Raw genomic sequence first — 15,067 nt, 5'->3', positions numbered from 1 at the left:
GAACTATTATTATTATTTTCTTAACCATGAGGTCACCGTAGCCCCATGTATAAAACTCATCTATACCTTAAAGTGTGCATACTGTATGTAGTCAATAATGCCTATACAGTGTGCACATATTTATGTACGGCATTTGCACATTTCAATTTCATTTTTGTGCGTACACAACATTTATACAGTACATCAGGCCACAAATGTTTACACTGTGAGCTTTTCCAGATGTCTGGCTCACATCCAGGAACATATTTAAACCCAGAGCAAAGCTCATTAAACCCCATACAGTGTTAACACAGATACACTCTCATCTAAAACAATATAAGCATTTATAGTTAAAGCGGTCCGGTCTGAAGAGACGTTCAGAATCACACACAGAAAAAACAACCCCAGACTCTCACACACACGCGCGCGCGCACACACACACACACACACACACACACACACACACACACACACACACACACACACACACACACACACACACACCACGCACACACACACACACACACACACACACACACACACACAGGTCCTTATAGTACGAGAGACAGAGGACTGCTGTGTGGCAGAAATTTCAGAGGGATGAGTCTGTGTGTGTGTGTGCGCGTGTGCGCGTGTGTGTGTGTGTGTGTGTGCGCGCGTGTGTGTGTGTGTGTGTGTGTGTGTGTGTGTGTGGAGACTATGGGGTGTGTGTGTGTCTTTGGGGTGGGGGGGAATAGTGTCAGCTGCACAGGCAGCAGAAAGCAACATCTTAATAAAACAGCCCGAGGCAAAATCCCATTAAAGACTTCACAGAGCAACCAGGTACACACACACACACACACACTATACAATACATCTGTCTGTCTTTGTGTACGAGTGTGTGTGAATTCATTTGGACTGTATAAGCCTGTGTGTGCATGTCTGTGTGTGCGTCTCTCTGTGTGTGCGTCTGTGTGTGTGTGTGTAGGGTTACAGACCTCACTGCGACCTCAGTACCTTCAAAAGCGTTCTGAGAATACCAATAAGAAAGAGTGTGTAAAGCACAACGCTTTGATGTATTGTGTGTGTTTGTGGGAGAAAGAAAAACTTTTTCCACCGTGCGTACATTTTTTGGGAGCTGTATGGATTGTTCAATATTTCACATTTATTTTACAACCAGCCTGAGCAGAAAGACAAAGACAAGAAACCACAATAAAACTGGCCAAACACACACAAATCCTACACAAAAGCGACCGAAAGCTTTGACGTTTTTATATTAGCATTTCACACACAGAGGCAGATAAAAGCGCGGGAAATTAGCGCGCGTAAAACATCTAAATCTGTCAGCGCGCGAATGGCACGTAGTCTTGGAAAGAGAGAGAAAAGACAGACGCAGAAGTTAAAACTCTCTGACTTTCTCTGCCCAAACGCAGAACTTCACGTTTTTGTAAACTATTGTTATGACAGCATGTCACTTCGGTTTGAGCGTTAGCGGTTAGCGCGCCAAGCGCAGCGGCGCGGACGCGCGGCGCGGTGCAGCGATCTTTAGCGAGACCCTAAGGCTATTGTCATAAAGCTCAACGGCGCTAACAGCCAACTCTAATTCACTTGTCAGCTGCCTGATAAAATACTGCACAAATGCCATTTTAACTGAAGCAGCTAATGGGGAAGTTTATAGGTCTGCTGGTGCCTGTGTGTGTGTGTAAAAGTCTTCACACCAGTCACCATCTAAAGAATATTAGTGTAATCAAGCAGAAATAAACTGTCTAACATTATCTGCTAAAGTTAAATCGCCTGTTAACCCCTGTAATCCACACAGCCAATGAGTCCTGACCCGGGTTTTAATCTCTGAATGCCAAACTAACCCTTTAATCTGAAACATTACACATTAAAAGCTGCTGTTGACTCTAATGAAGAAATCTCTGTTGTTCTACTGCCAAACTACTACACTCCATTGAATTAAATAGGAAAATGTATCTGTTTTTTATGTTAGATGTTGTTGAGATGCCTAATAAAAAAGAAAAGAAACCATCACAAAAACTCCAATGGAGTTAATGGTTATAATGGGAATAGTATTGGTTTTAAATGAAAACTATAATGGTCTCAGTGGGTCTCTATTGGTAATGTGTTAGGTTATATTGGTGGGATGTTATCTGGCGAATTGGAACTAGAACACCATTAAATCCTACTGGAAAAGACCCAAACACAGTACATACAGGAATTTTCTAATGATTTGGTAAACACCGGATGTTAAGGACACTTGTAATGGTAGCCATCACAATTTTATTGTTTTTCCTTTCAGCACACACAGAACGGTCAGGTGTGTTTGGCATAAATAATTTTGATTTATCAACTGATATATATTGACACCTATTATAAAATAAAGCAAACCAGATTAACACAGAAGACACAAAGAAAAGCAGACATTCCTCAAAATCCAGACATTAAGATATTCGGGTGTAACGGGGCCCATGCCTGGCAATTCATAAAACGTATATGTTATTCATGATGTACTGGAAAATAAGAACAGCGTGGTTTTACGATCACGGTACAACATATTTGACAAAATAATTATAATTGTTCTTTGGTAAGGTGAGCTACAATCAATAAAAACACAGAAAAACTAACAACGTTGTTTATACATTGAATGTAATGTTCTATCAAATTACTTTCAAAAAGTACTGTGCTATACTAAAGTAATGTACTATAGTATGCTAGATATATACCGTGAAAGTGAGTAAATACCATATTATTTACCCTGGTATATGTCCAAAACACATGATGAAACCATTATCACTTTGATTGATGGTCACTTGATCGCGACTGATGTATAACGCCCCCTGGTGGCGCGAGGAGCAGCTTTGATATCAATAAACCCGCGCAGCTCTCAGAGGTGAGAGGGCGCGAGACAGGTGACTAGCGGAAAGCTCGTGCGTATCTCTCCGCTGCATTTAGCCGTTTTTCGTACCGGTCTTGTTTACCCTTAAATATCTATCGGTGAATGTCACATACAGTAAACGAAAATAACGAGTGCGCGCGCGGCCGAGTCTGGTCTGTATTACTGTGGCAACAGCGACATCTGCTGAGGACGTCACAATCGCAACGGTAACCATAGCTGCAACTATAACATCACAGTCACCAAACTGAGTTAACACAGTGAGACGGTGGTAAACTAGTATAATTCACCACTTTTATAATAAAAAGTTATTGAATAAAATAATTATGCTACAACAATTACGGATGCTTATTTTGGAAGTAAATCGCATATTATTTTATTATAAAACCGTCAATATAGTTAAGTGGCCTTGCCAAATCCATTATGAAAATTAACCATGGTTTTACTACAGTAACCTAGTACTGTGGATGTATGGTATTTCTAGTAAAATTATCGTTGTCTCACTAACAATTCAATTCACTTTTTTGTCTCATCTTTGAGGAGTGACACACTAAAAAATAAATACACTATACACAATAATTATAATACAGATCGATATAGACAAGGTACAAAATACACAGTTAACCATAGTTTAACCATAATATTTGTAGTAAAACTATATGGTCATTCAAATGGTGACAGTCTAAATAATTTAGAACCACCAAAAAAAAAAAACATTGTTACTACACTGTTACTATATAATAAAACCATGTTAATTTTTCATTATAGATATGATATAGACAGTTTCAACAGCAACAATATAGACAAACATTATGTGGCCCAAACTTAACTTCCGGTAGACCGCCGCAAAAAAATCTAATTTTAGTCATTTTAATGTAATTTAACACAATTAAATATTAATGTCAATATAAATTGCAGTATTATAATCAAACACAGACCGGAAGTTAACTTCAGGCCATGTGCGTGCATCTATAGTAACTAACAAAATACATGCTTTTTTATGCCTTTTAAGGCAAAATATATATTTTGGCTGTGTTATATTGGTGTGTGTTTGCTTAACAAATACAATTTACCCATTAAACAAAACACAGCACTGTCTCGCCAACTTTATTGCTCAATTATGATTGTACTGAATATGGTATGTTGGCATAAACTGGTTAATTTAAAGGTGATTTTGAAGAAGAAAGAAAGATTATTGTAGTAAAGTTCATTTCATTATATTCTTCTGACAGAAAAGTATAAATAAAGTTGTTGTGTGATGAAGTTATGAATCACATTCCTACACAAACAAAAATAAAGACATAGGATGTGGTGTTTTAAACAACACAATAATGTGTGCATTGCTACATATGTGTGTATGTGTTAAATTGAGTAACACAGTTGTGTAGATGTTGTTTTGATTGAGTGAGAGCAGAAGATGCTAAACTGTGACTTTCCCGTTCAGTGTTCCTGTGTGTGTGTGGGTTTGAGTAATGGTATCTGTCTGGAATGATTGACTCTCAGGAGACAGATAACTGGTGTCAGACTGTCAGCGTGAACTCTATCACACCAGCGCATCTCTTTCAGACGCAGAGAACTGAAGGTAGAGACAGACAGATTGAAAGAGTGAAGCTCGGTCTCTCTGTTTGCTTTACGTTCTGCGCGCAATCTTTTCCCTCCAGCCCTGTACATTAAACAATTTACCCAAACTTTCCTCGCAGTGCCGGAGCAAACACAGGCGCTAACTGTTTTAGCTCAACGGTAAACAGGATCTCAGATCGGATTTTAAACTCATTTAAATTCACATTCTGCTTTCGCTTCTGTGCGCCAGACGCTAATAATATGCTAAAAACATTAGATATTCAAAACAGCTCGCAACACATTTAATGTTATTCATTTCTGACAGCGAGAAAACAAAGACTTTGCGAAGAGAAATGACAACGCATGGAGGGATGAACAGGGATATGGTGAGGGGAAGGCCCGGGAGTCAAGAGGTGAACGGTCAGGAGCTCCAGAGCAGAGGACGCTCTGGAAGAACAGAACCATCAGAAGAAAGGCTATACAAGGGTCAGAACCACAGGGACACAGAGAGAAAAGAGATTTTTATTCTTTCTCATATCATTACTCATTTACTGTTTTTACTGGTGCTTTGGTGATGTACAACATGTGTTAAGTAATCATGCCAATAATGTACTTTAAAAATAAATAAGAGGGTGAATGGTTGGGTAAGACCATCAATTGGAATATGTCAACAGAATTAAATGAAACATTTTATTTTCATTTAATATTTAAGTTTAGGTTATACAGGGTTCCCAAAAGTATAAGACTACCAAAATGCTGTTATCGCGTTTTCAGCTTTGGATTCAAACTATAATATATTTTTATCAAATTATTAACAATTTGGGGTACATGTAAATAAGAAAAACGGAATTTTTGTTTTTCTTATATTTAGAAAGTAACCATACAATCTCTTTTTCATTCACATCACCTGTCATAAGAACAAATCTGTCCATTTATTCACACGTATGTGGTTTAAAACCTGTATATGACACAAGAGAAGACATTTTGAGAAATGTCTCAGTGGTTTTGTGTTCATACAATGAAAGTCAATGGTGACCGATGCTGTTTGCTTACCAACATCCTTCAAAATATCTTCTTTCGTGCTCTGCAGAATAACAAAAGTCACACAGGCAGGGGCGTAGCCAGAACTTTTTTTTTAGAGGTGGCCAGGTAAGACCCAGTGATTTTATTAGGGTGACCAAAAAATCCTTACAGACTGAAATTCTTAAACTTCTACTGTAATTTACACCAATTCTTCATTACACATAGTTTGCTGGTCAAAACATACACAAAGAACGTAAAGTAAACAATTTATTCGCAATGCTTTCATGTGCCAACATTATTTTAAAATAATTTGCTAGCTATCATTTGCAGTAAGTTAGCATTTTGTATAGAAAATAAACATTGCAGTACCCCAACTTAAACTTTCGCGAAAATGTAATTAATAAATGGAATCCAGTTAAACAAAACTGATTTTACTCACCTGATCCTTCTGCTCGCGATGAACTTTCATGGTACACAGACAGTACACTGTCACGAAGCGGTTAGCAGCTGTTCAGCTATAGCGCTCAGACTGTTTGCGTCAGCGTATGACATCATATTAACGCGAGAGTAATGTTCTCGCGTTACTTTCAGTGTATACGCTAAATGATCTGCGCAGCACTCCGTAAACTCCGACACACATCTTAAAACTGCTTCGCACAACAGCGGTGGCCAGATAGGTGGCCATCCATCATTCAGGGGTAGCCGTGGCCACCCATGGCCACCATGTGGCTACGCCCCTGCACACAGGTTTGGAATGACATGAAGGTGAGTAAAACGATGAAAGAATTTTCATTTTTGGGTGAAGCCTATTTCCAGGTTCAAATGAAACATGGAGCGCTTTTTCACCATCGCGCCGAACTGTTCGATTACAGTTATGTTTCTATGTGAGCCTGGTTCGACAAGGCACGATTACAAACTGTTCCCGGCTCGGAATGTTCGGCACGGTTGTCTAACGTGCTAATAGAATGCGTGCAGAGATGTTATAGCTCAGTCTCTTGTGTTACCAAGACAGTGCGTGACGCGTTTGTGTTTACATTCTAAAGATTTCTGTTATCAGCCCTGCGGTGGGAAAAAAAAACATTTATGTACCGGCTGGCCCGGATCGGCATGGAGAGGAACTATTAAGCAACGAGAACGATTCGGCACAATGGTGGAGAAGCGCTCATGGACATTTCCAATGTCTGAGACGTTTGAACCTCACTGTATCATGTTACTAACCTTAAAACAAAAAGGCTGAGCAAGAAAGAGAAACTGAGAATATTTTAGGGGGACACAGAAAGGTTTTTGAGTTAACGGAGTACGGTGAGGTTACAGGAGTGATGGGGAAGTGTATATGAGAGGTAAAGTGTGTGTGTGAGTAAGAGAGAGAGAGAGAGAGAGAGAGAGAGAGAGAGAGAGAGAGAGAGCAGCTCTGAGACTAATTAAATGAGCACAAGGCAGAGAGTGTTCTGAGGAGAAGCCATCGCTGGGCCGGGACTGAGGTAATGATGGAAAAAAGGATTTAGTCTATCCACCATCTCTCCATCCTCTGCTCTTTTTCTCTCGTTATTGAGCAGGTGTCGGTGTCCCAGCAGTGTGTGTGTGTCCCTGCGGAGGTTTTCACACCTCTTGGCTCTCGTGACTGTATCTGCTTTAAACTGGGGCTCAAACTCCCCTTTACTGAGAGATACTCTATGTACAACATAAACCGCAACCAGACGTCCAACCAGTGTTGGGTAAGCTACCTTGAAACTGCAGTTGCTATCTACACGCTATCCTCAAGCTTATTGACTTACAAACCATATGAAGTTGAACTTAAATTCAATGATTTGTGAACATAAACGGTCTAAATGAATCTGTTTGTTGAAATGAATCAGATGATTCAAGAACGCATCCGACTATTGCCTAATGTGGCATACAAAACCAGCCATGTCATGCTGGAAGTCGCTAGTTACTTGACAAGCTACACTTTTTATTAAACATCCGAGTTTAAATATGTATTGAAGTTAGTAGTGTTTGTTACTTATAGTCAGTTTCTCCACAACACTCGTCTCAACATATTCAACAGCACGTCACATTTTTCTCTATTGGCCTTGCAAGAAACATTTAGATTTGTATAACAATGTCGCCATGTTTTTGACAGGTTCTCTAAAATCATTTCGCATTCACTACAGACAGGTACATACGGCCTCATTCCGGTCAGATGAGAGTTGAAACACATCAAATATCTTTAGTATTGACATCTTTCCATTGTGTTCTGCACTTTCACGGCAAATAAATTCTGCTGTCTGTCTATTCCTCCTGCAATAATCACTCTCATGAGAGTTTCTGCTCTTCGGTCCACTTCTGCTTTTAATAAAATCTTATTAACCCCAAACCAGCTGTCATACATCCACTGTTCTGCTCTGACCGCCTTTCCAAACACGGAACTCAATCTCCCTTCTATCAGAAATGACCTGTTTAATTCCTCATTTGTTTCTCCAAGACAGCAATTATTTGGAGAGCAAATGGACTCTTGCATCACATACTGTATATAAAGACAATTACAAACAAAAAGCAAACAGGTCTCCAGAAAATTAGATAAAAATGAGCTCACAATAGTCACAAAATCACAACCTGAGCTCTGATTTTCCATGTCTGCAATAAGAAGTCTAATATATTATCTAATATTTTGTTAAATCAAATCTATTTTACTATATCTTTCAATTCACTGTACATTTATTTCAGCATCTCAGACAATGTACTCAGATAAAACAACTGAGAACTCTTTCAAAGCTATAAGCAACCTGTGAGCAATAAACGTTTCTTGTCCCAAAAACTTTAGATTTGCATTAACCCTACACTGTAAAACTTTTCTGTAGTTTTGCAGCAGTTTTGCCAGTAAATTACTGTAGATTTGATTGCTACTTAATATTTTCCTATAAGTACTGTCAACTTTACTTTAATCAAAATTAAAACACTTTTGACTTTTGATATTCAAAATGAGCAAAAGAAACTGGTCTCATTACTTGCATTACACTGCAAAAATGACATTGTATTGTATTTTTGTTTTGTTTTCTAGTCAAAATATTTCAAACGTAATAAATTACGATACATTTAACATAACAAGAAAAGTAACCTAAGATATTTAGTCTTGTTTTATAAAAGAAAATATAACAGGTAAGTTTATGTTTAAAACAAAATTGTAAATTAAATCTACAGTAAGTTACTGGCTTTTTTAGTTTTACGGTGTAACAATGGTAAGGGTTAGACCTAAAACAAGCACAACACACTTTTAGCCAATTCTTATTTCTCATATGTGACCCTGACCACAAAACCAGTCATAAAGGTTGAGATTTATACATGATCTGAATAAATAAGCTTTCCATTGATTGGCTATATGGTTTGTTATGATAGGGCAATATTTGGCCAAGATACAACTATTTGAAAATCTGGAATATGAGGATGCAAAAAAATCGAAATATTGAGAAAATCACCTTTAGAGATGTCCATCAGAGGTGCTGTGGCAGGCTGTTGCTTAGAAGAAACAGGTTTGTTTAAAAGCTCTCTATTGGCTTACCCGGGTAATGACTTTGTGGAGAGTAGATGAACCCAAAAGCTGAAATTCAAAGTTTTACATGGATACCTAACTTGAGTAGGTAATTCTCAAAGAGCGACAGCAGTGAGCGAAGTTTGTAGGCGTGTTTCTGGCCATTTTTGTTAGCGATTTTGCTGTATCCACTCACAAAAATAAAGTTTTTATATATTTACGGTAGGAAATTTACAAAAAATCTTCATGGAATATGATCTATATACCTAACATCCTAATGTCGATCATTTTGACCCAATGTGTTTTTGGTTTTATGCTACAAATATACCCGTGCTACTTATGACTTATGTTTTTTTGGTCCAGGGTCACATTTTGTGGTGGAAATCAAAATAGTATATAAATGCTATGAATCTTACAAGACTTCACAGAACAGTGGCTGCCATCTATAATGCCTGTGGCCTGTAATGTGGACGGCGATTCACTCACAAAGTAAGTGGTCGACTGATGGACATGACCAACAAAACATTTTTTGAACATGAACATTTTGTTCATTAAGCAGATGATTTCATCCAAAGCGACTCAAGCAGTTTGTAACAAGAGTCAATAATATTTGTTTAGGGATAAATGTAATATAAGAAATAACACAATTTACCCATCGGATTACTCAAGCTAAATTCTTACCTTTATGCCACAAACATCACAAATGTTGTCAAATCTAGTGAGTATTTTATTCTCTTAAACATTAAATGTACCTGGGAGCTTTGAATCTTGATGGACGGATATAAATCTCCTCCCTCTGACACCTAGAAATGCATAAAGCCATCTATTAGGACTTATTCTTAAAATTATGAAAATATCATATTGTGTTTCTCTAAAGCTGAGAAATTAAACACAAATACTGTGTACGGCTCAGCTGCCTTCCAGTATAAAGTATATATATCCAGCTCTGGCGATGCTCCCTCACCAAACGGACCAGCGCTCTCAATTTTCCCTTCATCGTGTCAGCTCATAGAGGCTGCTGGTGTTTTGATGCTGCTAGCAGTATGACGCCACAGCCGGTAAAATGCCAGAGGGAAAAATGCCCTAAAGGTGTAGTATCTGCACTCCTCCCTCCGTTCACTAGCTTAACGTCTATAAACAGACACTAAACGCCGGGTCTCCTTTTCTGACAGCCATTTTGAACCAGACCTCACACGGCCAAGCGCTCTATCAGTTCTGCTGACACACTTCATGTGCTCAGCAAAAAAAATGTTCTTTTGAAGTAACTGCCTCTTTTTTTTGTGTGGAACATTTGGATGGAGCTTATTTATCAATCAAAACACATTACACTTTTATCATAATTGTTTTATCCTAATCGTGTATACATCAATGTTGGGATAAATCAATTTTGAGTTAGATGAAGCCTGTTTAACTTAGCCAGGGTCATATTTTAAATTTTTATAAAAATGAAGAACGGATGTACAGTCTGCTTAAAGAAGGTTTAAAGTTTAAAGAAAAAAAAAAGGTTTAAAGTTTTTAAAGTTGGCATGAAACGGAAGTAACAATCGTATTCTTTTCCATATTGTGATGTAAATCCAAGTGAAACAGCAGAAAATGTAAGGCGGGACTTCATTTCTCACATCAAGAACTGATTGGATCGTTGGAACAAAATGGAAGCTATGGGCTGTCAAACGATTTAGCACGATTAACCACATCCAGAATTAAAGTTTGTGTTTACATAATATCTGTGTGCATATTGATTTTGTATTTATAAACACATATGCAATCATGAAATTATTTAAAAATATATAAAAGTTAAACGTTTATATATCATTTTCATTACAGGTAATCCTAAATATAGATGCATGTGTGTGTATGTTTTTGATAAGACTTTAAAGTTCCAGTGAAATTAAAAATTACAATGCCTATTTTTTTATGAAATGTTGTAGCTTTTATTGTAAATAGTCTATCAATGTGGGTCATTCTCTTTTTTAAATTTGTGTGCCATCATAATCTGAAAATGCACTTCCGTCCTGTAGTGACCATACATCTTAAATGACGTATGTTAGACGGCTTGGGCGGATCATCCATTAACTCCTCCCCTTCAACTGTCAGTCTGCTGCCAGTTCCATTTATTAATTTTTTTTAGTTCCATCCGGGGACTTTAAGACAATACTTTTTAAACAGCCTTTCGCTCACAGCCTTACTTTCATTGCCATTAAATTAATTTCGGTGTCTACTCTGAGGTCTTCAATTCAAACTTCGTCACTAGGTCACTTTGCCTAAAAGGCAATTACCACAGACCAAAATCTTTTGTTTCAATATTTCCTGATCTCATACAAATGTGGCTGAGATTATGTCTGGAAAGATAATACAGAGACAATATGATTTACTGAATTATACCGAACTCATTGCTGTCAAGACATCGCTGCGGTAAGTCTGCGGTTCAGTCAAAGTTTACGTGCTTATTCTCTCACACCAGGATCCCCGTTCATCCCTGACTTAATTTCCTAAAACCAAACCGATGAATCCCACCTAACAGACAAGTCATTCTGGAATCTAGAAAATTATTCAAGAGCAAAAGTTCAAACGTTACCTTTTTTAAGCGACTTTGGCGGTGAAGGCCCGGCATTTGTTTATGTGTACAACAGCTATCACAGGAACACAATCGTGATGGTTATATGGCCCTCAGCATGCTAAACGACGCCCGCAAATAGATCGAGGCATGTAAGCGAAACTCTTAGGGTAGCCGTGCCGCCGTTTTCATCTCCAGCGAGGGGCAGAGGAGAGCAGAGAGGGACGGCCTGAAAGAAAACATAAAAGAACAGCAAAGACTCGGGGGCCACAAAGGGTTCAGATTAGAGCAACGGTGTAGACAGACAACAAAAAAAGACGGGATGAGAAGGAGCAGCGCAGGATGATTTGATTCCGGGCCGGAGGAATCGAGCGAACAGCGTGCGACGCCAGGCCGGCGCGTACACGCGAATGCACGTGTGTTTGGGGCCGAGCGGATCACGGCATTAATGTAGAGTGGAACCGAGGTAGCAGCCTGCTGTCAATCATTCATCCATCCACCTGACTAATTGGCTTCTTACCCTCTCTCCACCCGGCTCCTGTGCTAACCGCTCGCCTCTGGCAAAAATGCAGATGAGCACTGGAGAAGGCGTCTAGCGGAGGAAGGGAGGGAGAGGAGGAAAAACTGCAGCTTTAGTTAATTATCTCTCTGAGTCAGTCTGTCCGACAGCGGCCCACACAGCACACTTATGCTAAACAGCAAAGCATCCTGGGAATTGGAGTGACAGCTCATTTTCCTCCTGCAATTTTATATGAAAGGTGCACCAGAGACCTGCACCCTCCTTACTATCTATCCATCTATCCATCCATCCATCCATTCTTTTCTTTTTCCCCCCTCATCGTTGTTCTCTCTCTCTCTCTTTCTGGGTGGTGAGGAGGACTCATGGGATGCTTGTGTGGTAGCTGTCAGTGACACTGTGTATGCTTTCGCTCTCTCTCTCCCCTTCTCTCTCCCTGCTCTGACAGCGGCTTGTTGACAAACGCCAGCAGTCATCTCGGCACCCTGGGAAATCTCTGCTACCATTTTGTCAGCAGAATGACAGAAGCTGTTAATGTCTCAAATTCTCCCCGTGACAGAGAGCCGTCTTGTTGACAGTGTTTGACATTCCGCGCTCAATTCATGTCGTCCATTTTAATTTATGATATTTTTTCACACCAGAGCTAAACCCCCCCAATCGCTTTCTCTCACACGCCACTCCCATGGTTCCTTGGCGGAAAAAAATGAGCACTTACTTGATTTCTACGAATGTAGCTGTGCACGGTGCTAATGATTTTTGTTGCTTAATGAGAATTGTGTCAGCGGCCTGTTAAAAATGAAATAAATCCTTCGCTCCAGATGAATCCGCCAGTGTATCTCCTGCCAGCGGAGATCTATACAGTTTACAAATTGGAGTAAAAAAATGATTTATTCCTCTTCTGGGCGTTAATGCCAAACGTGCCAAAGAGAGGACTTCCAAAAAGCAAACAAAACAATGCACCATTATTACAAAAACATGGCATGACATCAATTATATAAGAAATAAGAAAGCTCTTCTGTATAAACAGATTGTTTTCTTGTATTCTTTCGGTTTTAGACGTTTAAGAGATTGTGACTGGGGACAACCTATCGAACACCCTCAAGAGACCCTCCCATCACTTCACTTCAGAGAAACTGATATAGTAAACAGTGATAATTAAAACGTAAATGAAAACAGTGTTGTTAAGAGTCACCAAAACCAAGTTCAAACATCTAATTAAAGCCAAATCAAATCAAATATTCTAACAATCTGTATGGGCATTCAATTAAAAATTCAAGCTGCTCCTTAGAGAATCTGGGAGATTTTTACTGACTAGAAAGTTCTGGTTGAGCCTATAGCGTTGATTTTAGGGGACATGTCGGGCTCGGATGTGATCTTGGATTCTTACACTCATTTAAGTGTAAAAAGAACGATAGGGATAATGAACTGATGTGAGTTTTGCACTCTACGACTCTTATTGCTGAATCAAAGTACACAACTACTGGTTTTAACAGCAGAATTGGTATTAAACTGCTAGCTTTGTGCGCCTCACAACAAACATGTGATCTTGTTTTGATTTACAGAATCTTCACGGAGCTGAAAAACAAGCATATGTTGGCATTTACTCACAGGCGTTTGGAAATACCACGATATTACCATGTGGTACCGTGGAACTTTTTGTCAGTGAAGTCCAAGACTGAAGCTAGCAAAATATCGCAATTCTCAGTCATGAAACTAACGCACAAAAACAACACCTGAGATCAACATTCAAATTCTGCGACAGTTTACTAACGGGAAATTCGCTCAGAGCTAAGTTTAGAATACAGATTTATCCTATATCAACAATTACCTCGAGTTCCCACGAGCCCGAAGAGGCTTTTAAACGTTATAATATTCTTCTCACAGCTCGTGTTTGTCGTTGCGGCCTCGCAGCGGCAGCCGGAAACCGCGCGCGGTAAACTCGTGGAGGCGCGCGGGGGCCGCACGCGCTCCGCTTGAAAGCTCACGCAGGTGCGAGCGCGTGCAGAAGGACGAGATTAAAGCGTCTCCCAGCCACTCTCTCTCCCTCTTTCACCTCAGTCTCTCTCCGTTTGACGGGGTGAGGAGTGTGAGGCAGATTTGTACCGACAGCACCGCGCGCGTTCTCCAGTCAAACGGCATGAAAGGCGCGCGGCTGATCAAAGCGCGCGCTGCGGCGCCCGTCTCGCGGGTTCGCGGCGTTTGAAGGTTAAAACAAAAACCGACACGCAACCGCTATTTACATTTTACTGCGTTTTGCATCTGGATAAAAACATTTTTTTGCCTCTCCGTCTCACTCCTGTTCGAGATCTCTGAACCTCCCCGAAAACTTTTCTGCACAAATAACAACATTAACACGCAAATATAGAAGTAGGCTGGAGGCGTGACGGTTGCTTGGAAAAATGTAGGAATTAATTCGTTTAAAAATAATTTAATGAAGCCGACGTTTTTAGGGAATTTGAAATGATGGCAATTTGACGGAAAACAACTTGAAAAGTGAGGGATGAAAAGAAACTGTCGCGCGCGTGGGGGTGTTCATGTGGGATCCCGACGCGCTGCGTTTTAGTCCGACGGCGATATTTGTAGTTCATCATCTGAGGAGCTGAAAGCTCCATATTTACACGTCAAGGGATTCGCAACGGATTAAGCGGATCCTCTGGGTGCTTACGAATACAATTATTCTCTCGGTAAACAGCGTCTTGGATCCGCTCCTGAATGTGCGCCAACCTTCTTGTGACGTAACACTGCGCCAAAATCACGCAATCCTATATTACTTTTCCCTACAGTATAACAACCTTCATTACAATAATAACACTACAAAACATTAATTTTAATAAGATTATATTTTCATAAATGTTATTATTTTATTTACGATTATAAATTATTTTCAATGAAAAGCAGAACTTCATACGTAGAAGTTTCAGCGGCAACAACACAAACAAATGTTATGTGGCCCAAACCAATAACTGTTGAGTAGTTTTAATTTAAAGTTAATACAATTATTATGCAATAAAATATTCATATGAATTCATATAAATTACGTCTAAATAAATA

General features: G+C 39.3%; 1 protein-coding gene across 5 annotated transcripts in view; it reads right to left on the bottom strand.

Moving 5' to 3' along the window:
• The window catches only part of tfap2d (transcription factor AP-2 delta (activating enhancer binding protein 2 delta)), a 78,561-nt gene extending 64,414 nt beyond the window's left edge, over positions 1-14,147 (bottom strand). For 3 of the 5 annotated variants that reach the window (XM_057353658.1, XM_057353659.1, XM_057353662.1), the window contains exons 1-2: positions 11,521-14,147; positions 9,698-9,748 (exon numbers count right to left, since the gene is read on the bottom strand). The gene's annotated coding sequence lies outside the window, so the exon portion shown is untranslated. The remainder of the gene's footprint in view (positions 1-9,697; positions 9,749-11,520) is intronic. The other 2 variants (XM_057353657.1, XM_057353660.1) reach the window with 2 other exon arrangements.
• Between the last annotated feature and the right edge of the window lie 920 nt (positions 14,148-15,067).

This window comes from Triplophysa rosa, linkage group LG15 (genome assembly GCF_024868665.1).
Source record: "Triplophysa rosa linkage group LG15, Trosa_1v2, whole genome shotgun sequence".
Taxonomy (NCBI): domain Eukaryota; kingdom Metazoa; phylum Chordata; class Actinopteri; order Cypriniformes; family Nemacheilidae; genus Triplophysa; species Triplophysa rosa.
Note: the sequence above shows the minus strand (reverse complement) of the source record. Positions and strands in the feature narration are given on the sequence as shown.